The following is a 26,801-nucleotide window of genomic DNA, read 5'->3' on the forward strand; positions in this document are numbered from 1 at the left end:
TTTCAAAAATTTGTATTTATTTAGATACTATATTATGTTTTTCCAATACTGCGCCACATATATGTGAGTGACTCTTTCGTTAGCCTGGCTGTAACCTTCTTCCAGACTCCAACCACCTCGCAGGCACTTCATTCGTCCTCTATGTAATATAACCATTTTAAATTCTTTTTACATTGAATTACTCCAGTTCATAATATGTTTAAAGGTCAGGTAGAGTGACTATTCATATACTGCTGCCAGTTCCTTCCTAAAGCCTGAGGTTCCAACTGGCGATCACTCCTACTACACTAGCTTCCGATGATTCTCTATGGAATTTTCAATTTTTCACAAAATCAGCGACACGAAATAACTCCAGAGGTCCATTTGCTCGACGAGGGGAGTCCGTTATACAACATGTAAACATTTCATTTTGTGAATAACATTGCGAAAGCAACACAACTTTTACTCGGAAACCATACCCCGTCAGCGTATTGCCGTTTGCGTGTCCATTTCACGAAAGTGCGGTTTTGAAATAGGCACCGAAACGGTAAGACATATTTAGTTCCAAAAAGGTGTTGATTTGAATGAGCCTTTTTCCGAAATATGCACGGGTTTGTACCGAAACATGTGGCGATGGAATGATACATACCAGTGCACAGAACTATCGATTCAAACGTGATGGAGCAATTTAAAACAGATTGGATAATGAAGAGGCGGTATCCTATACCTATACGATTTAATTTTCGCAAGATATATGTTTGTCAGCTAGCAGAAAAGAACAAGTCAAAAAACAAAATAAAAGAAGCAACTAGAACCTTAAATTGTAAGGTAAATATAAGTATTAAACTTTTGAAAGCAACAAGCCGTAAAACCTCACCATTATTAAAAAGAGATTTAAATGTTGTTACAGACATTCATTTCAATCATTCACATAGAGTAAACAATTGGATTCAATCTTTAAGTTTACCACGCTGCTGTGATGATACAAAACAGTTATTTATATCATATTTTGAAGCTGGCATGACAGCTGCAGCAGCAAAATCATACCATGGCTTCAGTATTACTTATAATACAATAATTGTTCAGCTGAAACTAAAATATGTTTGCTGAACAATAATTTTTCACATGAAACTAAAATATAGAAAATAACTAAAAAAGAAAAAAAAATAAAAATAACTAAAAATAGAATACTAAAGTATTATTGTCCATTACGAAAAAATGTATACGTATCATAATAGTTTACTTTAAGACAGGATATTTTCGTACTAGGTACTTTTTGACTTTGTTGAAAATTTATAAATAAACAAAAAGAAGGAAACTTTGATAACAAACTTGTTTTGTTTCCACAGATCCAACGAATGATAATTATTTGTTATTGTGCAGATAGGAGCTATTTGTGATAAAAAGTTCAAATAGAATAAAAAAACCGTGACAACTTAACACGTATTTGTGATAAATTTACGCGCCAAGTTTTTTGACAAACCAGTGCGCATTTCAACATTAAACGACTTGAAATGCACACGTGTTTGAAAGCAAATATGCTCCGCCGTTCCCGTGCCTATTTCAAAACTGCCCTATCTCGAAATGAACACGGAAACGTAAATGCGCACCCCGTCAAGCCCATGGCAAATGTATATGGGATAATACGACTGAAATACTATGGAAAAAGAGGGTAACTATGGTCCGACCACATTTTGGAGTAGGTGGAGTGAATTTGTCAAAAAGTAAATATGTATTTATTAATTTCACAATAACTTGGCACGCTCAACGTGCTTTCTTTTCTTCTTTTCTTTTCACTATTATCTACTTGCTATTGATCTTCGCCGACGTAAACTGGCCAAGAGCGCCGCTCCACGTACCGTGAGATCCCAGCTCAATATTAACAGAAACTTTATCCTATTACATTTAGCATTTGGATATACGTTTAAAATTACTCTCTGCTTTTGAAATATTTAACTACGCGTTTCATTTAATGTTAAGAATGTTTAAATCAAAGAGATTCATCTTATGCATGAGAAGATTCGGTGAAATAATATTTCATATTTCAGCATCGCATAATTATTTTCCTTTGTAATTTGCAGATACTCGCCTACGATTCATGTATTACAACTTCAACTTGCGCTGGATTATACGGACCTTCGTTAAATGGCCGCCCCGTTATTTGAATCATTTATCACCTACGTTAGACTAACTATCCTCTCCAAACACGAAATACGAGATGAAATTCCGGCAAATATTTCTCCTCTTACCACAAAGTTCTCCCATTCGCAGCGGTCTGCTAAGGCGAATCAATAATACACCTCTTATCCTAAATAATTTAGTGAAAAACAACAAAAGAGCACAAACACGTCATGTTTTGGTCTTTACGTCTGGGTCGGCGGGCGCCTACCCTTCAATAATTCAGGAAATACCGCAAAATTGGGCATTGGCTGTCGAAACTTGTTGGCTACTTTGAGACCTCCAAACGTTTTTACGACTGCTTACCTGGGCTCGTCATAGGCGTAACTTATTGGGATTTATACAAAAATGTCATTACCATTAGGCATTTGATAAAGTCCCACATGGAAAACTAATCGATATCCTAAAAACATCAGGACTCGATGGTAAGAATATAAGACTCGTCTCAAACTTATATCTCCAACAAAAAGCAACAGTTCGATTCGAAAATGAACTGTCCAAAATCTTCACAGTAGAAAAAGGATTTAGACAGGGTTGCATACTGTCATCAGCATTATTTAACATATACAGTCAAACCTGCCATATCCGGATCAATGTGGCGACAGACCGATCCGGATATCAAGACCACTACTTCTTTTACAGTCTCTGAAACATTTTCTCCTTCACACATTCCAGTATCAACGCCGGCAATAACTTTCGTCGACAGACACGTTTTATAGATTCTATAATACATTATTTCGCCATCTTTTAGTTCTTCTTTTAGTGCGTTGTCCAACAGCAGGACTGCATTTCTCGGTAGATTTCGGTAGATCCGGACGGCGCAGAACCGTCCGGATATGACAGGTCCGGATATGACAGGTTGTACTGTACTCTGAAAACATCTTTAGAGAGGCCAACTGGACAACTTATAAATAATATTAGATATGCAGACGATACAGTATTGCTGGCAGATAGTGCGCAGGGGCTCCAAAGGATCATGGATAATGTTGTAGAAGCATGTAACAAATACGGCATAAACATAAATTCTAAGAACACAAAAATAATGATCATTAGTAAAAACACCAACATAAACGCCCAAATTACCGTAAACAATACACCCCTAGGGAGAATACAGAAAATATGCTATCTGGGCTGCAACATTAAGGATACTTGGGATCATAGCTACGAAATAAAAACTCGGACTGAAAAAGCCAGAAGCTCTTTTAACAGTCTTAGGAAAATTCTGTGCAACTTAAGTCTTTAAGTTTCAATATACGCATAAGAATTCTTAGATGTTACGTCTTTAGTGTCCTCCTCTACGGAGTTGAAAGCTGGAGCCTGACAGAAGATGCCATAAAACGGTTAGAGGCGTTTGAAATGTGGTGCTACCGATGTATGTTGAGGGTCTCATATATATACCACACAACTAATGTAACTATTCTCCAGAGTCTAAGAAAAGACAAAGAAATGATTAACACCCTACAGAACAGAAAATTGGCTTACTTCGGTCACATATGCGTAATGAAAAATACAACTGCTACAGTTGATTCTACAAGGCAATATTGAAGTCAGGAGAGGCCTTGGACGTAGACGTATATCCTGGCTTTCCAATATTGGGAAGTGGACTGATCTAACGTCAACTGATCTATTTCGAGCTGCCGTAAATAGAATAATATGAGTCAATGTGGTCGCCAACATCTCCAAAAGATAGACACTTTTAGAAGAAGAAGTCATTACCATTGGACATTGACTTTCAAAACGGTTACCTCCCAATCCAAAGAATCAACCGTTGAGCAATAATAAACTGTTTGTACCTATAATTTTTTTAAAATCACACCTACTCAAAAATATCGTTTCTTCAAAAGAAAATTTTACTTGTCTATTTACGAGGGTGATTCAAAAAAAAAGGTTCCATATGCCGCTGAGAATTAATGAAACGTGCTGGGAAAAATCTGGCAACACTGTCTTTCGAATCAACTCTCCCTCTCTCTCTCACCCACCACTCTCGTCTCCATTGCTCAGTGTCTGCCTAGCAGCCTTTGAAGATAGAGCTCCTGAGCACTATTATTGCCATATGTGAAATTCGTGCTGTGATATCATTTTTAAATGCAAAACGGATCCCCTAAAAACATTCATCGCCAGTTAATGGAGGTTTATGGTGAAAAGTGCATATCTGTTCAACATGTTCACAAATCGTGTAGAAAGTTCAATGAAGGCTGAACGGATATTCACGATGAAGATCGGAGCGGAAAGCCTTTAGTGTCAGACGAAGTTGTTGAAACAATATTGCTTGAACATCGAAGGTTCACCATTAACGACCTTCCTTTGCGTATTCCTGAGACTTCTCACACCACAATTTATAAGATGTGGGAGAGAAAAATTAGGGTATTATAGTTCATTCGCTTTCAAGAGGAGTAACGACGTCAGTTTCAGACGTCTGATTCGTGGGTTTTTCGTGTCGTCGCTTCTTATCGTCGAAAAACCCACGAATCAGACGACTGAAACTGGCGTCGTTACTCATCTTGAAACGGTTCAAAAGAATTCAATCAATTTGCCTCATCCAGAAACCAAAAATCGTAAATGTCATTGTTACATATTTTTGTCTCACCCTGTATACATAAGAATATCGCTTCATATGCTAAGTGAATTTATTGAATTTGTCCCTGTTCCAAAAAAATACGGAGAATTTGTAGTTAATCTTCTTGTTAAAGAAAGACGTTATTATACTTTACGGTCATATATATCTATATTCGATTTCCTGTGTTCCGTTTGTGATGTAAAAAAGAGTTACATTGTAGCTAATGATCGTTTTGGCTCTATGGATCTACGAATTTAGATACACAAAACGTGCTGCTTTAAGTATTAAAAAGCGCAGGTGTAGCAGTGTGCACTCAGCAATATCTTTCCTGAGAACTGTAGAACGAAATGAGTTTTGCTTAAAACATGTTTTGTTTTTTTTTATTGGTCGATAAAAAGTATAGGAATCTTAGTTATTTTTTTTAATAGTCAATGATGAAAGAAGGAAGGATTAAACTTTTTTCTTATTGGTTGATTGGATGAGTAGGGTAGAATGAGAGATTGAGTGATCTTTTGAAAAGGGCGTTTTGGTTGAGGAATCTGGTAGAGGTTAGGTTCAGAGAGTGCGGTGTGGAACGGAACATTCAGTTTTGGTTAGAGCTGTCGACAAGTCAAGAAGTGGAGGCCTCGGAGTGTCCGTTGCTCGCAGCGACACCTGACCTACCAGTTTGTGTTATGCAATTTTATTCCATAAGTTCTTGTATTTGGTTAGTGTTTGATCCAGTATGGTTTAAGCAATCTGCAGGCCACCGAGTTCCGCTGTTTTTAAGCGAACGCGATATTTTCGTACCCCTATTGGTACCATCTTTCTTGACATGCAAGCAGAAGTAGAAGTTTTCTTTTAAAGCATGAAGCTGCTTTTTTTTGTATAATTTTGAATCCGGCTAATGAACTAGATAACAAATTCCTTTCTTTAAATATTTTGTTCAAGTAGCGCTAATTTATTTTGGGAATGCGGAATGCATACAATGCTGAATTTTTCTATAAAAATTTTTCTATAAAATTTTTTCTATGAACTATGGTTTCATCAATTATGTACTGTTGCTGTATCAATCATTTATAACGTGACTTAGTGAAGTGAAATCGCGCCTTGGACTTAACAACCACCAAGAAGAATCAGGACAATGATTGTACAAGGTAGTATTTTTTGTTATGTAAAACTTTTCTTTCATTTTTTTATTTAGTAATCTCGATCTCTATTTGTAACACCATGAGATCACAGATTCATAAATTCATTTTTTTGTTTTAATAAATAATGTTTCATCATCATTCTCTTTGCCTTTTCCCTATGCGGGGTCGGCTTCCCTAATTGCATTTCCCCACACAATTCTATCTTGGGTCATATCAATGTTAATCCCCTTTACTAACATGTTCTGCCTTATCGCCTCCCCCAGGTCTTCTTTGGTCTTCCTCTCCTACTCCTTCCAGGAATCTGCACTTCAGCTATTCTTCGTATTGGGTGATTAACGTCTCGATGTTGAACATGACCAAACCATCTTAACCTATGCTCTCTCATTTTGGCATCAATTGGTGCCACACCTAGACTTCCCCTAATATACTCATTTCTAATTTTATCCTTCTTTGTCACTCCACTCATCCATCTAAGCATTCTCATTTCCGCCACATGCATTCGTTGTTCCTCTTTCTTTTTCACTGCCCAACATTCAGTTCCGTACATCATAGCCGGTCTTATGGCTGTTTTATAGAATTTTCCCTTCAGCTTCATTGGAATTTTTCTGTTACACAACACACCACTCGCTTCTTTCCACTTCATCCATCCAGCCCTAATTCTACTGCATGCATCTCCATCTATTTCTCCATTACTCTGTAATACCGATCCTAGGTACTTAAAACTATTGCTTTTCACAATCATTTCACCATCCAAAGATACCATTTTATTTGTAGTAGCTCCATCTTTAAATGAACATTCCAAATACTCTGTTTTTGTCCTACTAAGTTTTAAACCTTTTCCTCCAGAGCTTGTCTCCACTGTTCCAGTTTTTGTTCTAAGTCTCTTTCACTATTTCCTACTAACACGACATCATCAGCATACATTAAGCACCATGGAATGTTACCCTGTAGTTTCGCTGTTATCTGGTCCAAAACTAATGAGAATAAATACGGACTAAGCACAGAGCCTTGGTGCAATCCTACTTTCACATGAAATTTATCAGTCTCTCCCACACCTGTCCTAACACTAGTCGTTACTCCCTCATACATATCCCTCACAATCTTTACATATTCACCACGGACTCCTTTCTTATTGAGTGCCCACCACAGAATCTCTCGAGGAACTCTATCATATGCTTTCTCAAGATCAATGAATACCATATGAGCGTTTGTTTCTTTACTCCTGTATTTTTCCATCAACTGCCTTATAATGAAAATTGCATCTGTTGTTGATCTACCCTGCATAAAGCCAAATTGATTCTCGGATATTTCGGTCTCTTCACGTATCCGTCTGTCAATTACTCTTTCCCATATTTTCATGGTGTGGCTAAGCAGTTTTATAGCCCTGTAGTTTGTACATTGTTGTATATCTCCCTTGTTTTTGTAAACAGGTACCAGTATACTGCTTCTCCATTCATCTGGCATTTGTCCGACTTCCATAATTCTATTAAATAGACCTGCTAGCCACCTTGTTCCTGTCTCTCCCAATGCTCTCCATACTTCCCCAGGAATATCATCTGGTCCTACTGCTTTTCCTTTCTTTATTTTTTGAAGCGCTTGAGCCACTTCCTCGTTGGTTATTTTGGTGACCATTACTGCTACTGTCTCCGTTGACTCTACAGGCTGTCTGTCAAATTCTTCATTTAATAAATAATGTTTAATTTGCAAAATACAAATTTATTATTTCTCTTTTTCTTCTCTCTTGTATCGTAAGAACAATAAAGAATTGGCTGAGTATAGAGTAGATAAGGTAAGTCACGCTATATTTGTTTTCACACCATATTTGTTTTCATATAAAAGTATTTTATATATTTTTATTTGACTATGTTTTTGTTTTATTTTGTTTTAGCTATCTTTCTTTTAATATTTGCATTTTTCTATATTTTTGGTTCCTATAAGGTAACCAGTGGCGCCCAATATTTTATTTCTTTTTTGTTTGACATCTCTATTTTGATTTTCCTATTTTTTTATTTCTGGGCTAATAAGAGTATATTGATAATATCCCTTAAAAATCCACCCCACATCTCTTCCAATTCTGAGCTACCGTGGACAATGTTCTCCAAAGTGCATAACACGTCACATCTTCTTATGACATATAAACATCTTGTCAAATTTTATTTTCCATCAACGTTTCACTGGCATTTGACGTGTTAATGATATAGTGTGTGCGCGCTGGGTACCGCGACTGCTTACAGACAGTCACAAACAGCAATGCGTCGAGTGGACCCAGCACTTTTTGTAACAATGTGAAGACAACAAGGAAGAAGTTTTGGATTCCATTGTTACAGGCGATGAAACATGGATGTTTCACTTTGCTCCAGAAACCAAGCAAGAAACACGTGAATGACGTCACTCAACTTCGTTGAAGCCAAAAAACTGTAAACAAAAGCAGTCTACTGGAAAAGTCATCACAACTGTCTTTTGAGACAGAAAGGGCCTACTATTACTCGACTTTTTACCTCACAGAATAACAATTAACTCCCGACAGATATTGCCAGCTATTAAAAAGACTGAGACGTGTGAGCCAGTGCGTTCCCTTGCCGGCGAGAACTATTGTACAATGGAGTGAGGCTTCTTCATAACATCGACCTCATGCCTCACAACAAACTTGACATCTGTTGAGAGATTTTGGCTGGACTGTTGTGCCCCACCTCCCTACAGTCCGGAACCAAGTAGTTATCACTTAATCCGAAATTTAAGAAACACTTGGGTGGCTTACGCTTCAGTACCGATAATGAAGTCAAGGAAGAGGTTACTTGATTCCTCAAAGGCTTGGAGGTAGACTCATATAAAAAGGCGATAAAAAAAGTTGGAACATCGTCTGCAAAAGTGTTTGGACAGAAACGGCGAATATGTAGAAAAGTAGCGTATAAGCTTTAGGTTTTATAATGATGTATAACTAAGAACAAAAATAAAGTTGTCATCGTATATCTTTGACAAGAATCTTAATGTATTGTTATGATCTGCTTTCTCTTACTTTTATATTAATTAGTATTGATTTAGTTAATTATTCAATTGTCGCAAATCATACATAAAAATTAAGAAAAATCTCAGGGTGCTTTAAAAAAAAAACTAAATTATCTTAGGTTATACTTATCCTTTCTCGTGGTTTTAGTCTCTCTTAGTTAATCCTTATCGGGATAAAATAGGAAAAGGAAATAAATAGAAATACCATAAATAAGCACATCCAAATATCTTTTATTTTCAAAAGCAATACTCTGAAAATTTTTCAATTGAATCCTGTGGGCATAACTGTCCCAATGAAACTTTTACCACATAAATTAATTTTAATTCAACAAATATTTATCGGTTTGTTGTTGATACCATTGATAAAACAAGCTATACAAACAAATTTAGGTATTCGCAAAACTACTTATAATTCCTACTAAATTCTTGAAATATTGGAATCTTAATTCATATGCTTTTATGCAAAAAGAAATTAACTTCTGAACATAAAGAAAATCTATCACATAAATTATTGACTGACCTTTTGATTCACACACAATGATGTCTCCTCCTGACCCAAACAGCTCTTCCTTGTTGATTATGTTAGGCTACCCGTCAAAGCCCTCTCCGTTCTCAGCATCAATCCAGCAGCATACCACCAACTATTTCTCCAAAACACGAGCCAGACCTCTTTTAATCAGTACTCGTTCAAAAAAACTCCAAAATTCTCTCTCTTTCTCACAATAATAATCTCCTGAGATCCAAGTATCTTTTTTACTTAGTGTCACAAATAATTTTAACAACTATAGTTCTTGTAACTTACTCTCTTGGACTTTACAGAATCAAAGAGGTATTTCTTCTCAATTTGATCTGTCTCTCGTTCCACTTTTCAGCTATACTCTTCACTCAAACAATCACTGGTACTTGCTTTTGAACTACTCACGAAAACTTTGACTGCTCTTCTTGGATACCGGTCACACAATAACCTCCTTTTGCGAACTATCTGAACATTCAACCTTCTCTCATCTCATTCCACTTTTTTAATTCGAAAAACCCATGCACTTTCCAAACAATTACTTCTACTTATGATAATTGCTTTTCGGAAATTCTACAAATTGACTTGGGGCTTAAACAAAGAGACTTAAAATTCCAACTTTCTCTACCTTATTTTCTAAATATAATAATTACCTCTGGATTTCGGCCTAGTCCGTAACAAAGCAACCGTTTTAAAATTATAATCCCGAAACACATTGTCTATTCATATCACTTTATTTACTAATGTCTTTAATTCTTCAGGGAAAAACTCATTAAGGATAAACCCACTGCTTAAAAACTAACTTATAATAAACAGTTACAAATCAATATACAGGGTGTATCAAATTTATGTGCCCGCGTTATATTAAAAAAAAATAAAGTTTTTATTATATCTTTGATTGATAAAATGATACACAATAGTATATTAAATTTTAACTCATGCATCATTATGCGTTGTATCGACTTTATGCACTCTGTGTTGAATATATTGTATTATATCATAACATTGCTGTTCTGCATCAAGTTCTTCTTCTTCTTCTACGGCACTACAGCCCAAATTGAGCCTTGGCCTCCTTTATTTTTTGCCTCCACCCTTGCCTGTCTGTGGCTGCTCTTCTCCATACACGGACTCCTAAAAGGGCTTGTGCGTCGCTGTTTACTGTGTCTTCCCAGCGCTTTCGTGGCTTCCCAACCGGTCTCTTTCCTTGCATTCTAGCATTCAGTGCTCGTTTTGGTAGCCTATCCTCTCCCATTCTTATCACATGTCCGGCCCATTGCAATCTTTGTAATCTGATGAAGTCTGCATCAAGTTAGCATAGCGTAAAAACGTTGATAATCCACCAACTATCGATATTATGACGTCACGGGGCGATCTGCTTTAACGATAACCCGGCGGTTTGCGACTACCTATATAAAATATGCAAATGAAGCGTGGCCGCTTGCAGAAGTGTTGAATGCGTGTTCCAGCTTTATGGGAAGCTTGAATAATAGCCACCCTACCTACAAATAACAGATATATTTTATACACCTGAAATTTATGAATATTAAATGAATAATCGATACTTCACGTGGATATTAAATTGGTGCAAACTTGGTGTGTTTTTAATTTTCATTACTTTATGGAACACAAACATAAGGCGCAAGATCCATGATAAAGCAGAAAAAAACACCAACGTTGATTTCATCCAACAAAGCACTATGGACAATATCATTAACCGCAGAAATCTGACGAAAGAAATTAATAAACGAACAATGCTACAAGAGAAAAAATACATTAAGTATTAAAGTAAAGTATTAGAAGCAAAGCACACCATGAATCTTAGAATTAAGTAAAATTTTACATAAATCTATTAGGACAGACAACCGAAAGCACAAAAGTGTACAAATAAAAAAAAATGATTGTTGATTGAAAATGGAATAGCCCCAAAGTTCCAAGGAGAAAATTAACAAAAGACAAAAAAAGAAATATTAAAATTAAAATTTTCGATATTTTTTTAAACAACCGTTAGGTTTAACTGTAATAAACATTTTCAAAAGTTACCACTGCGCTGCCATAATATTATTCCCCGTTAAAACTACCACCTAGTAGTTTTGACTAAAGTTGCCGGTGGCTTTTGTTTGCAAATAAAGAAGATAATCCCTCAAAAAAGATTAGAAACCAGAAGATCCCTAATAATTATCGTCCCATACCCGAAGATTGGATCTATCACCGACGCAATCGTGACCACAGCTACCCAAAAAATGAAATGCCACAAAAAATCTTTCGATATAATATAATACACAATATAGATGCAACTTTACTCGATAAACTGTTAATAACTATTTAACACGTCTTTAAACCAATAAAAAATATTTATACTTTAATCACGTTTAAAAAAGAAAAACTTTTGCAATCTGTACATCTTCTTCTTCTTTAGGTGCCGTGTCTGTATTCAGACGTTGGCCGCCATCATGTTTACAATCTCCTGAAATCTCTCTCTATCGGCTGCTGCGCGAAATAATTCTTCTACTGTGCAGCCACACCATTGTCTAATATTACGCAGCCATGAAAGTTTCTTTCGACCAATCCATCTCTTTCCCTCCACTTTTCCTTGTATTATAAGGCGAAGCAGATGGTATTTAGGTCCTCTAATTATATGGCCGAAGTATTCTGTTTTTCTCCTCTTTATGATGCTTATGAGCAGACGTTCCGAATTCATCATTTGAAGAACATCTTCATTGGAAGTGTGCGAAACCCACGATATCTTTAGGATTCGTCGATAGCACCACAATTCAAATACTTCTATTTTGTTTAGCATTGTGGTTTTTAACGTCCATGTCTCACAACCATACAATAGGATAGACCACACATAACATTTCAGCACCTTCTTTCGAATATTCATCGACAGGTTTCTATTACATAAAACTGGTTTCCAGGTCATAAAAGCCTTCCGTGATATTTCGATCCTAGTTACTATCTCTTCATCAGAGTCACAATTTACATTTAACCAGGTGCCAAGGTACTTGAAATGATTTACCCGTTCTAACTCCTCTCCATCAATAGAAAGCTAACCTTGATCTATATTAATCTTTCCAACTGCCATCCACTTTGTTTTTGAAATGTTGATTTTAAGGCCTCTCCGATAGCTTGCTTCACTGACTAGATTTAGTAGTGGCAATCTGTACAGCGCCATACTATTTAACGCATTCTTTCAATAGCTAATAAAATACAACCCGAAGCTATCACAGGCATCTACTATATTAAAGAAAAATAAACAGATTATAAAAGACTTAACACTATAAAATTCTTTAATGTATGTAGTTATCTCTGTAAAAGAACTAAACTATTATTTAAGTGGCAAAAGTATTTAACTTATTCAACTACATTCTGAAAGACAATTTTCAGCATTTATGGCTATTTACTTTCAGACAGGGGCGTTCTTTTACCCAGGTGGAAAAGGTGTACTAGTATAGGTAAAATATATCTATTCATATCTATGTATGTATATAAAAAAAAAATAATAAGAAAAGGCTTTCTCAGATTTGGTTTTATTATAACTTGGACGACTGGTTTCGAGCTCTTCAATTTTAGCAGATATTCAGATACCCAATAAAAAGTTACTTAACCATTAAAAAAGAAATGTGTAACAGTACAATACCACTAAGTAAGTATCCATATAGTATTTGTACTTGGAGTATTTTTTGTCCACTCTGCATATCATTTAAATTGCAAAAGGTTATTATTTAACACTTTTTATTGCGTTTAAAATTTTCTAATGAGAATAACATTAATCTAAATGTTTATTTAATCCGCCAGATACTTCTAAGACACCAAGCGCTACTCCTTTTATCCCACCAATTTCTTTCCATCTCATAAAAACTTAGAACAATTATCTGGATTAAATAACCAGAAACGGTGAAAAGAACGATTCGAGGTCCAGCTATGTTACGTCTCAGATAAATATATGTGAGGTTCTCTAGTGTTGGACCTATGTAGCTGCAAGAGAAACTTTTTTCGCTCAGGGTTTCCGAGTGTTGGAGGCCTGTTAAGTCGCGATGGACTGATCATGTGACGCGTGACTTTTTATTTGGGAGTCGGGAAGTAGAGCGAACAGTTTGGGTCTCCCTCCAGAAAGAAAAGGAGTGGAGTTGGAAGTGTTTTTATTGAAAGAACTATACTATGGCTTTTTAACTTCATTTCTGGATTATCTCTTGTTGTCAAGATGATGAAACGTGTCCAGCTGACTCCTTACACAGTGCCAACCAAATGCAGTGTCCCTCTGTTCAATCGTTTCCTATGGCAAATTTAGTCCAGAACCACTTGAAGCAGGTCATCCAGTTATTCGAAATTAAACGAATTCGTATAGACTACAATCAAAGTGTATAGTGGAACCATCATAATTTACTGTACGTCGTTTTTATTATTTTTGTTTTACTGCCAAAGTGCTGAAAGTTCCTATGGAGGTACACGAAAGAACCATTTTTGATTTTCAACAAATAATGCAATCTAAGTACCAATGCAATGCAAACAGTATTTTATGAGACCGATTCATCAGCAAAGAAAATAAAAAGAGGATATAATATGCGGCTATTGTGAACAGTGTCACTCGTAAGCTCGAACTGACTCTCAAATACAGTAGAACCTCGATTATCCGTCACGGCACCGGACCAAGGGTATGAAAAGACGATTAACAGAACATTAAAAAAATTAAAAATTGATGGTAAAACTCTCAGATTTCATTTCTATGTTTTGTTTGACAATATAAGAGGATTTGTGTTCGTACAACCGAATCAATTTAAAATACATATTCTGAAATCTTTGTTTGTTTTACTGTTGCTTCACATTTTGCGACGGCTGAATTACTTAATCGGCATAAGATCATGCAATCTACTTTATTGACTTCTTGTTGTTGAGAATACCACTCGATGAATTATTGCATGTGCGATGAAGCTTCTCTATATTACTTACGCAAATCTTTGTCAGTTACATTAGGTTCATCGACATATCTACAGTCAAATTCCAAGTCTGTGTCAGCTTCTGAATCTGTTTGGTCCGCCTTTGTTGCCATTTCAACGATTTCTTTATCTGTCAACAATGGATAGCCGTTTGTGTCCTCATCACAAATCAAATTAACTTTTTATTTTATTTTTTACATTAAAATTTTTGCTTATCTAGTCAATACAACGTCTGTATGTACCCTGACGGTTAACAGAGGTGACGGTTAATGGAGAGACGGATAATCGAGGTTCAACTGTATAAGGTTAGAAACAAGGAAATAAAAATGACAGAATGTAAATAAAATGACATAAAAATGTCACCTATGTTATAGAGCCTATAGCAAAGCTGAAGTGGAACTGGAAGGTCCATGTGGTCAGAATACATAACGGGCGAAGGACCCAAAAAATTACAGTCTGGAAACCACGAGAAAACAGAATAAGCACAGGTAGACCACCTGCACGATGAACATACGACGTCAAAAGCATTGCTGGGCTGCAGGAAACTCAAGAAAGACAGAACTAGAAGAAATTTGGGGAGGCCCGTGTTCAACTTTGAACGCAGAAAGTCGGATGATAATGATGATAATAGTCGAAACTCTACCAAAAGAACTAATACGCTGCCACAATTATTGTTAATATTTGTGATCTTGGCGTAGTTTAATAGTAATTTCGAGTATTTTCCATTTAAAATTGAATTATTTGGACATAAACTAGTAACGTTCCGTCTCTGTCTGTGTCTCCAACTACCTTGCTCTTTTTCTGCAATTTCATGCTCTCCTGCAATTAGAGTAATCGTTTATAAATTATCCACAACGGTTACTCACTGTGAATGTTAGTAAATTCAGGGATTTCAGTAATAACCAGCAACTTGAAAATGCGGCACATTCGCTGCGTATTATTTTAATTACTGATGGGAAAAATGCTGTTAGTTTGGAGGCAGCTGCTATGACATGGAGACTAGGCTTTTTCAATGCGCAAATCTGGGAAAAATGATATTAATTTTGGATTGCAGCAATTATAAAACAACAGATATGTTGCATAACAGTAATCAGATCGTAGGAGGACAACGGATACAGTATGATGCAAGAGTATGGAATAAATGCATTATTTCAGAAACAGGTGACTTTAAAAAAATCGTAAAATACGTCATAGTCTAAGAGCTAGTGAACCCTCCGAGTAACGGTCTGCCTGTAAGACTAGAAATTTGTATAGTGATAATTCATAGCACACCAAGGCTAAAATCCATGACCTGGCAGGCATCAGCCCTGCACGGGTATATATACCAGGTAAATCGAAAAGTGCAAAGTTTAGGGGGAAAATAAACTTTCTGCTGTAAAGTTTAAATTTAAGTATGTGTTTGAGTAAGTCATTTAGAAGAAATGTGTATAATGACAGGCGGTTCGGAACAGCATAAGACCTTGGCCAGGCGAGGGGAAAGATTAGGATTTTTTCCTAAAATTATTTTTTTTGCATCGAACAAAGTTTTTTTAGGTTTTTTGAATCATTCCAAACAGAAAAGGTCTTTAGTGCCTTTTCTTTTAGGTTAATAGTTTTTAACAAATAAGCGATTAAAAATTTAAAAATTGCGAAATCGGCCATTTTTAACTCTGAATCGGACATTTAACTGAAAATTTCAATGTTGCCAAGGTAGGTAGATATTCTTAAACATCATTGATAAAATCCCGAAGAGTTTTTTGCAATACAATATTGAAAACCCCTTTGTTTTTTAATTGCTATCAAGCATGCGCGACGCTGTATTATAAGTGAGGACGTTTGAGTTGGCATAAATTCATTATCTCGAGAATAGGCAAATTTGAAGAGAAATGATTTCTTTAAATGAGAGTAGGGGTTGTGTGATAGCTCATTTGAACGGTTATTTAATTCTCTATTAATTAATATAAACATTAACATAATTATTTATAGAGGGTGTATAAGCATTTTTTTTATTAAATTAATTTACACAAAAAGAAGAAAACTTTTTGCACACCCTGTATAAATAATTATGTTAACGTTTATATTACTGAATAGAGAATTAAATAACCTTTCAAACGAGCTATCACCCGACCCCTACTCGCATTAAAAAAAATCACCGATTACATCATCACGCCCAGATGGATGACGTCACTAGTATTATATATATATATGAAAAAAAGTCCTAATTTAAAAATAAAAATCGACCTGTCTGAGGATTTATCTTCAAATTTGCCCACTCTCGAGATAATGAATTTATGCAAACTCAAACGTCCTCACTTATACTACAGTGTTGCGCCCGCTTGATTAGCAATTAAAAAACAAAGGGGTTTTCGATTTTGTATTGCAAAAAACTCTTCGGGACTTCATCAATCGATGTTTAAAGAATATCTATCTACCTTAGCAACATTGAAATTTTCAGTTAAATGTCCGATTCAGGGTTAAAAATGGCCGATTCCGCAATTTTTAAATTTTTAATCGCTTAAGCCAAGCGTCCACAGACCCGCATCGTACGCATCGGACGCATCGTACGCAACGGATTTTAGTTTGCCTTGTACAGAAACTTATGTAACCGCGTCCATTGATCCGCATCGTACGGATCGCATTATCGGCAATAATTGTAAGGCAAACTAAAATCCGTTGCGTGCGATGCGTACGATGCGGGTCTGTGGACGCTTGGCTTAATATGTCAAGAACTATTAACCTAAGAGAAAAGGCACTAAAGACCTTTTCTGTTTGGAATGATTAAAAAAACCTAAAAAACTTTGTTCGATGCAAAAAGAAATAATTTTAGGAAAAAACCCTAATCTTTCCCCTCGCCTAGCAAGGTCCTATGCTGTTCTGAATCGCCTGTCATTATACACATTTCTTCTAAATGACTTACTCAAACACATACTTAAATTTAAGCTTTACAGGAGAAAGTTTATTTTACCCCTAAACTATGCACTTTTCGATTCACCTGGTAGATACCCGTGCAGGGTTGATGCCTGCCATATCATGGTATTTAGCCTTGGTGTGCTATGAATGATCACTATACAAATTCATTCACTAGCTCTTAGACTATCAATTTTAATGTTGGAATGGCCGTCAAATGCTAGGTTTATATGTGTTAGGCAGTGTTAGCGCAATGACGTAATCGACGATTTTTAAATTACAAATCGAGGTCACCGGATACCTCATTTCAAAGGTCTCCTAATCTACTTTAAAACGATGTAAATATTGTTTTCGCTCATTTTGGAAAAATGTGAAACCGTTGAATTATCCAAGTCCGTTGATTAAAAAATCGTCGATTACGTAATAGGTCGACACGTTGATTACATAATTTACTCCATACTTCTTCATCATACTTTATAAAATATAAGTTTATTTAGGATCACGTTTTGTTAATTTATCAGATAGTTTATTTAAAAATTACTTTCAAATAAAAGTCAGAACGTTATAATACAAAATGTACGTTTAAATCTGTAGTGTATTTCCCAAAAAACGAAAAGGAACAAGGATACAATTGTATTCTTATATATAATATTCATAAATAATCTTATATTTTTTACTGTATGAAACCCATAACCCATAATTACAATCCTTAGTTTTAAATAATTCTAAGCCAACCCGTTAACGCCAACGATAAAATAACCGTTGAACCGTTAAAAATAATTAAAATTCGTGAACCAGTTAATCCGCGAGTGAAACGGCATATGTGTTTAATCAAAACTTGATCAGTGATCAGTGGCACAGGATTTTAGTAAGAATTTATATAAACTTATAATATTGTCTGTTTATCACAATCTCTTTCTTATTTCCACGTGAACCAGCAAACCTAACGTCATACAGTCGACGTTCCCTGAAACTATATTAATAATTTCACATTATGTACATCCCTTTATTCTAAAAGAATGTTAACTATACTGCCTAACATGAATGGTGCAGCGAAGAGGACTCAATTTTTTATGGTAAGTATATTTTTTGTGTATAATAATGACTACTACTTTTTGCTACATGCATCTGCCGCATTTGCCTTTTTTGTATTAACTACATATTTTTTAGAGTAATTATATATTTTGATCGCTTGTTTGTAATTTGTACATTATAATTGCCTCCAATTATCTAGGTACAGTGTTATTACACACATTAAACCGACCTGTGCACATAATTTTATGTTAATTGACTTCCATGATGGTATTTTTAACATTAAAATCTTTACTTCTCCTTTTACAATTCCAGGGATTAATACCCAAGAAATTTCAGAGTAAAGGTGGAGGAATAGAATGGCATATAACTGTTATTTTCTGTCTATACCATTTACAGTGGAACCTCGATTATTCGTCAGGGCACCAGACCAAGGGTATGACGGATAATCGAAAAGACGGTTAACAGAACATTAAAAAAAATAAAAAGGTTAGAGTACAACTCTTAAATTTTATTTGTATTTTTTGTCTCACAATATAAGAAGGATTTGTGTATGGGCAATCGCATCAATTTGCTTTAAAATATTCTAAAATCTTTGTTTTACTGTTGCTTCACATTTTGCAACAGCTGAATTTCTTAATCGGAGTAAGATCATGCAATCTATTTTATTAGCTTCTCCTTGTTGAGAATACCACTCGATGAATTGTTGGATGTGCTATGCAGCTTCTCTAGCTTCTTTACTCAAATTTAGCTTCTTCAAATCTTTGTCAGTTGCAATAGCATCATCGACATTGCCACCGTCAAATTCCAAGTCTATATCAGCTTCTGATACTTACCTTTCAGCTTCTGACCATTCGTTTGGCTTATCTCAATGCTCAAACAAAATAAATTGATGACTCAATTTTTGCTTATCAAACTTATGTACGGACCTTGAAGGTTAACAGAGGTCACGGTTAATGGAGAGACGGATAATCGAGGTTCCACTGTATTATCAATTTGAGCTATTAGTTATTGCTTTCTGCACTTACGTGTGGTCTCTATATAATATATGAGGAGATCATAAAGGAAGTCTGAATATATACTATTGTGTTTTCAATTTATCAATCAAAGGCAAAATGAAAATTAAATTAAATTTTTTTTAAATAACGCGGGCACATAAATTTGATACACCCTGTATATTGATCTGTAAATATTTATTAGAATTTTGATTAGAACCTCTTTGATTCTGTATTATTGTGAGAAGGAGAGCAGAGAATTTTTGGAGTTTTGTTTGAATCGAGTACTGGTTAAAAGAGGCCTGGCTTGTTGGAGAATTGGTGCTGGTATGCTGATAGTTTTGAAGCTGGAGAACGGAGAGGGCTTTGATGAGTAGCCTTTAACATAGTCAACGAGGGAGAGCTGTTTTGGGTCACGAGAAGACATCAGAGTGAGTGAAGCAAAAGGTCAGTCAACTTATGTGAAAGATATTTTTATGTTCGGAAACTAAAATTTTGAGTAAAAGCGTAGGAATTAAAATTCCAATATTTCAGAAAGTAAATAGGGAGTATAGCTAATCTTGCGAATACATAATTTGGTTTTGTTTATTTTGTTGTACCAAAGTCATCGGGAACAAACCGATAAATTGTTTTTTTAAGTAGAATAAATTTAAATGGTAGAAATTTCATTCGGACATCTGTGTCCACAGGTTTTAGATTTGATAGATTTTTAGAGTATCGATTTGATAAATAAAAGACAATTCTGTATGTTTATTTTATATTTTGCTTTATTTCTTTTCCCACGAGAGAAGATAAGTATAACGTAAGATAATTTAGACATTTTCCTGATATTATAAAAAGACACCCTGAGATTTTTTATTCATTTTTTATGTATGATTTGCGACAATTAAATAATTAGGTAATCAAATAAATAATAATTAATATAAAATTAATAAGAAGCAGATCATAACAATACATTCTGTCTAGAACTTGTTGGTCTCCTCCAACCTGGAATTGAGTCTGTATATTACCAAATACAAAATAAATAAGTATGTGAACTCTAATGAAATCTAGTCTCCACGTGAAATAAACGATGAAAATATCCCATATAAACATTTAATTCTAACACATAACTTTCTATAACATTAAACTATGCGATGTGACTCTACTAATGCCATATAGTCATGAATTACGTGACTATAACAAATACGTCTTTAAAATTCAGGCTAATTACAAAGGTGATTATACAAAGCGACAATAACACAAAATGGTCAGAATCTTTCAAAGGAAATAATATTGACCATCACATGCCCAGAATAAGTTATACTGATACAGGTACCCAAACCTAGTGAATGACTAGACTGTAAAAATAGATTAATAACAATACGGTTTAAGAATACACGAATCTTGAACGAATGCAATACGACTTTGGTCGTTACGACAAACAGTCGTATGGTCGTTTGTCGTGCTCATCTTGCTTTCACACTTTACGACAGTAAAGTGTGAATTGGATCAAATTTTCAAATTGAATCGGGCAAAAATATTTGTATCTAATGTTGGAAGCGTGCCATGACAAATGTCAAAAATATAAGTACATAATTCCATTTTATAAAATTAGTCCTAACAAAAATAAATAAATATAATAAGTTGTATTATTGGTCGAAGAAACACCGAAAGGAAGAAGCGGCAGGTTAAAAATAAAAGAAGAAAATGCTCGCTTTAAAGATTTTGGCCGCATCCCAGAAAAAAAAAATATTTAAATAAATATATTCAGGTTTGAAACTCAATTTGGGATGCCCAATCTACGAGTATGCTTTATATGCAAAATAAAGTAAGTACAACTTACCAAAAATTATTTTTCTCCTGGTCCTCTAGCTTATCAAAGTCAGGGTTAACCTCCATTAAAATTTCACACCATGCATTTCTTGTCGCATTTCTGTCTTTATATAGGTATATCCAGAGTTTTATTCCATAACACCGGTCTATTTTGTAGCAGCGCAATTAAAAATTCGCCGTCTATATTTTCTGCCATTATGTACGTGCCACTGGATTCACTGGTACTACACGATTAACTGTCGTTAAGCGTGCAAGCATTGCTTTAATGCCATGGTTCACTGATAACACGGCACGACACGACCGCCGTCCATTGCAGTGGCATTGGACGACAGCCGAACAGCAACGGCACGACAGTTAGTCGTGGTCGTCCTTTGTGAAAGTCTCCTTATATTGCTGTATTGGACTAATGAAATATACGACAAACTGTCGTTACGACCGTTTGTCGTGACGGTCAAAGTCGTATGGTGTGAAAGGAGCGTTATGAAACCTTGCTTAGGCTTTCGCCTCTTCAAAGCTGCTCCCTTTTTATGTTACGGGACCTTGGAACGAGGACGAGCAACATTAATTGCGAATTAGTAGAGGAGAGAACTGCTAGTGGAGTGGGAAAGTTATAGATGAGTATGCAACAAGCTGAGAAGCTAAGAGTGTTATTAGTTTTGGAGGAATAGGAGAAGCCAACCAGACCATGATCAGAAAGCACCTCAGAAGTTACCAGCTATACTTTCGAACAGCTCGTAGTAAGCGATTTTGGATTGTAGCTTACTACAATCTGCGATATCTAAGGGTAGTTCCTTATAGGACGTCGTAATACTAATCAGGAAGTTCGTTACTAGCCAAGTGTAGAAGTTTGGCTGGAGGAAATGGAGCATTTTCCTTGAGGAAACGGTGAGTATGTTACCTAGACGATGGCATGGAGAATTTAGGGCCTATAAGGCTCTGCTGTTCAGGGGAGATTGGCAAGAGGGACTATAAGAATAAGTTGCTAGTTGGTTGTTATACAGTGCATTCATAAAGTGTGGAAACGGTCTATTATCTCATGACCTAATTATTTTCAGAGTTAAAGCTCTGACAGGTCGATTTTATTTTTAAATTATGATTTTTTGACGTATATCCCATAATAGTGACGTCTTCGATTTGGGCGTGATGACGTTATCGATGATTTTTTAAACGGGAATAGCAGTCGTGTGGTAGCTCATTTGAAAGGTGATTCTAAGAGCTACTAAGAGCTCTCCTAGATCCAACATTTTCAGTAGAAAGTCACAACAGCCCAGCTCACGCCATTAAGAATCTTCGTGCAGCACTAATGCAGTGAACAGTGAAGTGATCTAGAAACTCAGGGGATTGAGGTACTGAAAGTCCTGAGAAGGACTCTAGAGAGGGCGCCGTGCAAATGAAACTAAGATGTTGCAGGAGGATTAAAAAATTTTAAAATTCTTGGAGATACCAAACATACTACGGCTATAAAGAATAACAAAAATATTGAACATAGGTAAAGACGGGTAATAAGAAGAAACGATAGCAAAAGCAGCACAACAAGGTTAAATCGTTTGTGTATAATTTATGACGACTGGTCAAAAGCTCAGTGAAGTTAAAAATGTGATGTAATGGTTTTTTTGTATTCACTTTCACTGAATAAGGAACCAGTTGCAAATGTAACCGTTACAAATAGTTTCATTGTGACCGCGCACACCTCTAAGTTTGATTAATCCTATATTTAAGTTGTGTGTATGCTGTGTACATAAAAGTAACGATGTTTAGTTGCTTTAAAATTGATAGATATGTCGCCATTAATGAGTACCGCAGGTGGAACAAGGAATGTTCTTTATTAGAATGTAACTTATCATGGTATGTTATTAATGCTGTTAGTTATTATCCATCTGTCGGTTATGTTAGATATTATAAACTAACATGAGAATAATTTTATAAATTTTTGTTAAAATTTGAAAACTGGAATCCAAAATTCAAAATTAATTTTAAGTGGTGAAAGCAGGAAAAAGCAAAATTGCAGAATAGGAGATGAAGACGTCAGAACATAATATATTTCGAAGACGAACACCGAAATACCTCATCAAGTTTATGAGGAGAATTAAGGAAATAGATAAAGACGAAAACAGCATGGAAAAGAGTGTAGGGAACGTTGTCCCGACGTGTGCAAAGGTATAAGAGGTTGAGAGAAGACGAGAAAAGTTAAGAGGCTATCATACCCAGTGAAAATTTATTTCCATTATTTATAATCATCCATCATAATCATTTGATTTTGTAAGGTTCTCATAATCTATTAAGAAATAACCCAGAAACATTTCTTTTATGAAAATATAATGTACCTACTACGACATAATTAACTTATTCGTCATAGATACAGAATGAAGACGAAGACTAAATGAAGACTTAGTTGAGATCACATAAAAATTCTGGCATTTACAACGAATTTTAAACAAATCATACAGAAGTAAAAACTTCGTTTGTACAATGGTATAAAAAAAGTTTATTAAAAACCATTAAAAGTCATCCCAAAGGATTCGCAAAACGTTTTCGGTCTATATCAGATCATCTTCAGTGCGTTCTGCTTAGTACATGAAACTAGCAACCTTATGAAATTGGTAACATCGAGAAATATGGTTTACATGATACTTATATGACATTTATAGCGACTCCAAGTCGAAGTTAAAAGATTGAATGTCTTAGGAGTGCTCAAAGGGCAACATGGTTCCCTGCTCGATAAGAACTTGTGGTTCTTGCCAGTTCAATGGACACAGACCAACAATTTATTAAACGTCAAGAAAAGAAACAAAATAACAGATAACACTGGTTTTGAACAAAGAATAAAAGGCTAAAAGCCGAACTAGGCTTTAGGGATTATTCCTAGTCTATCTGTCTGTGTTTGGAGTCTGGATTTGATGAGTCTCTCTGCTATCTTGCCAATTGCTGTAGCACTGAAGCTGTGCGGATAGTAAGACCGTATGCAACTTCCAAAAATGTGGAGGTAGGTATATCTACTACAATCTTTCAAACATTACAGTATTTTCACGCCACATTTATAGGTAGTACAGATATAAAATATAAAAATATTAATTTACATTTTAGTGTCATATTTGTGCAAATAAATTCTGTACAATATATACCGGTACTATCAAAAATAATAAAAAGTATTCTTACCTTCTATGGTATGTATCTTAAATCTGAAAAAAAAGAAACAGATTATTAGATTATACAGAAATATACATATAGAAATGGTACATTGTTTTAAAGATTTAAAGATCCTAATCAGAAATTTTAGAAATCGATAGAGGAGTAGGTATTGATTATGTTTATAATGTGTTTGATTTGGCTTTACAAATAGTAAATACAACAGAGACATTCAAAGTGACACCAAGATCTAAAAGTAAGTCTATCTAGACTAGATAGTAAGTTGGTCTAGATCAGCACAATGAACCATAGAACTTACAATTCAGGATAACTCAATAATCAAGGTTTATTATGGTTTTTCCATTATTATCTTTGATGATCTCTTCTACGGCTTAAATTCTCTTGGTAGATATTTGACTTTTGAAAAAAGTCCTCTAGATTCTTGCCGGTCATCACGTTCCACTGGTGGTGCACATATGTGTTTAATATAATTATTTTTGTTCCTTCTGTACAAGTGTTTTATACTTTTATTATTTATGGTGTCTATTTCTATTTCTTCTTCTATTAAATTTGATGTGCCGTCTCTCAGTTTTCGTTTTTCTTCTACAAAGTTGAGAGTCTCTACAGTTACCCAATACTTTTTCTTAGGGGTTTGTGTTGTTGATATCTTCAGTGATCTACTTCTTTATGTATACCCTCGTTACGTCAAGATCTCTGGTAGTCACTGATAGGTCAGTATTTACTAATACATATCTGGTTATTTTCTGGTTATTTTGTAATTAATTTTTGTTTTTTATTTGTAATTACCTTCTCCCATACATTAATTAATTCATTAAGCGTTACAATCCCTATGCCATAAGCTATATGTCATTTCTAACTTGCTGTGGGTCTTTGCTGCTTTCGTCTCTTTTCCATTTCTTCCTGTCCTTGAACTGAATTTTATAGTTTTTAACACTCATTGTTATTATGTTCTTCTACATCATCCAGCCACCTTCTTCTACACCCTCCTCTACACCTGGGCCACAGTGGTGTCCAGTGTTATCCTTCTCAGCATATCTGAGTGTGGGCCTCTCTGTACATGTTCTATCCATTCTAAGTGAAGAGCTTTGACTGAATTTTGAAAACTCGTCGTTTATACCCTGTTTAGGCTTAAGCCTCTTGAGGGTGAAGGATCCTCCTTTTCAGGAGTGTGGGAGATTGCGTCGATGGTATGTGGAGAAGCAGAATTGCCAGTGGATTGGGTTAAGAAGGTGGTTTTAGCGCAGAAGCTGTAGAAGCGAAAGATAGAAATTGCCATGCTCAGCAAGCGACCAGTCAGTGAGGGGGTTCCAAATCTGTCACCTTAGAGGAACGGCTCTTAGATCAGCGTGTGGGGATGCAGTTGTTTATCTGCGATACATTAAGGGAGTTTGTTCAAGTATTTCGTAGTACTCATCGGGAAGTTCGTTTCTGGCCAATTGTAGAAGATTTGATTTTAAAAGAGCTTTGACTATAACACCCAAACTTATATGGAACCATCTGATATTTCTTACTATTTCGTGCGTATTTAAAAAACGTACACACGAAGTCAAACAATATTTATTTTAAAGAAATTTAATAACAAATACATAGAATTAAATAAAACAATAAAGTATTTAACAAACAAATTGAAAGTAGTTGTTTTAAAGTCAATAGCATGCAAAATTTCAATGTAAAATGAATAAGGTTTAAATTGTTTTTATTTTTTTTTTGTATTTAGTGGTAGTCAGTGTTATCACCTCTAGTCCTTATGCAAGCTTCAGTTTGCGTGGGCACGTTCCTTTTCAAATTATCAACATTTTGCTGTGGTAGGTTGCTCCATCCTTTAAGAGCAGCTTGTACTAGTGCGGTTTATTGTGGATTATCCCGGCGAGCTCTAATTTTTCTTTTAAGCATATCCCACAAATACTATTCTATAGGATTAAGCTCGGGTGAGCAATCAGGCCACTCAAAACAGTTTATGCTTCAATGATGTCTGTAGTCACTCTAATCTAATGGTTCGCCTAGTGAGAAAAATAGTGGCGAAACCCAAAAATCAACGTTTTTGAGTTAAGTCCATCAACCGACATCCAAATATGCCCTCTTTTATGTGCAATATCGGCGAACAATTATTTAATTTCCTTATTATTAGAGGGCGCCTACATGTCGTTAGGGTATTGTGAATTTGTCAAATATTTTGATGCATTAACGACGAAATCCTAGTTTTTAAATTGTCTTCTTTGGGAATGTAACGAAACTTTATATCAACTCAAGCGAATCTCCAATTACTCCGTGCTTCCACGTATTTGAACATTGAACTATTATCTTTAAAAATAGTAGTGCAATGTGCAATAGTGGCGAATGTGCACTTGTGTCTGTATGATCGTTTTTGTTTGTGTGTTTTTTTTAAACAACTTCTTACACAGAAACTCACTTTCAACCGAGAAACTGTGTACTATCCGATTGTCTTATATATTTGTTTATTTTCAATAAAAACCTTTATTCTCTGCAACAATAACAAGTTTTTTCAAATAAAATAAATATGACTTTGAAATACATGGCGATTCCATATAAGTTTGGGTGTGTGTATTCTCTTCCTTTCATTCTTCCTCAATCTTGTTTCTCCTTTATACATAGTGCACTATTAAATCG

General features: G+C 35.2%; 1 protein-coding gene across 2 annotated transcripts in view; it reads right to left on the reverse strand.

The window, feature by feature from the left end:
• LOC126892555 (irregular chiasm C-roughest protein-like) overlaps positions 1-26,801 on the reverse strand; it is an 821,138-nt gene that overhangs the window by 575,384 nt on the left and 218,953 nt on the right. For both annotated transcript variants that reach the window (XM_050662121.1, XM_050662119.1), the window contains exon 3: positions 24,183-24,205. The gene's annotated coding sequence lies outside the window, so the exon portion shown is untranslated. The remainder of the gene's footprint in view (positions 1-24,182; positions 24,206-26,801) is intronic.

This window comes from Diabrotica virgifera, chromosome 9, assembly GCF_917563875.1.
Source record: "Diabrotica virgifera virgifera chromosome 9, PGI_DIABVI_V3a".
In the NCBI taxonomy this organism is placed as follows: domain Eukaryota; kingdom Metazoa; phylum Arthropoda; class Insecta; order Coleoptera; family Chrysomelidae; genus Diabrotica; species Diabrotica virgifera.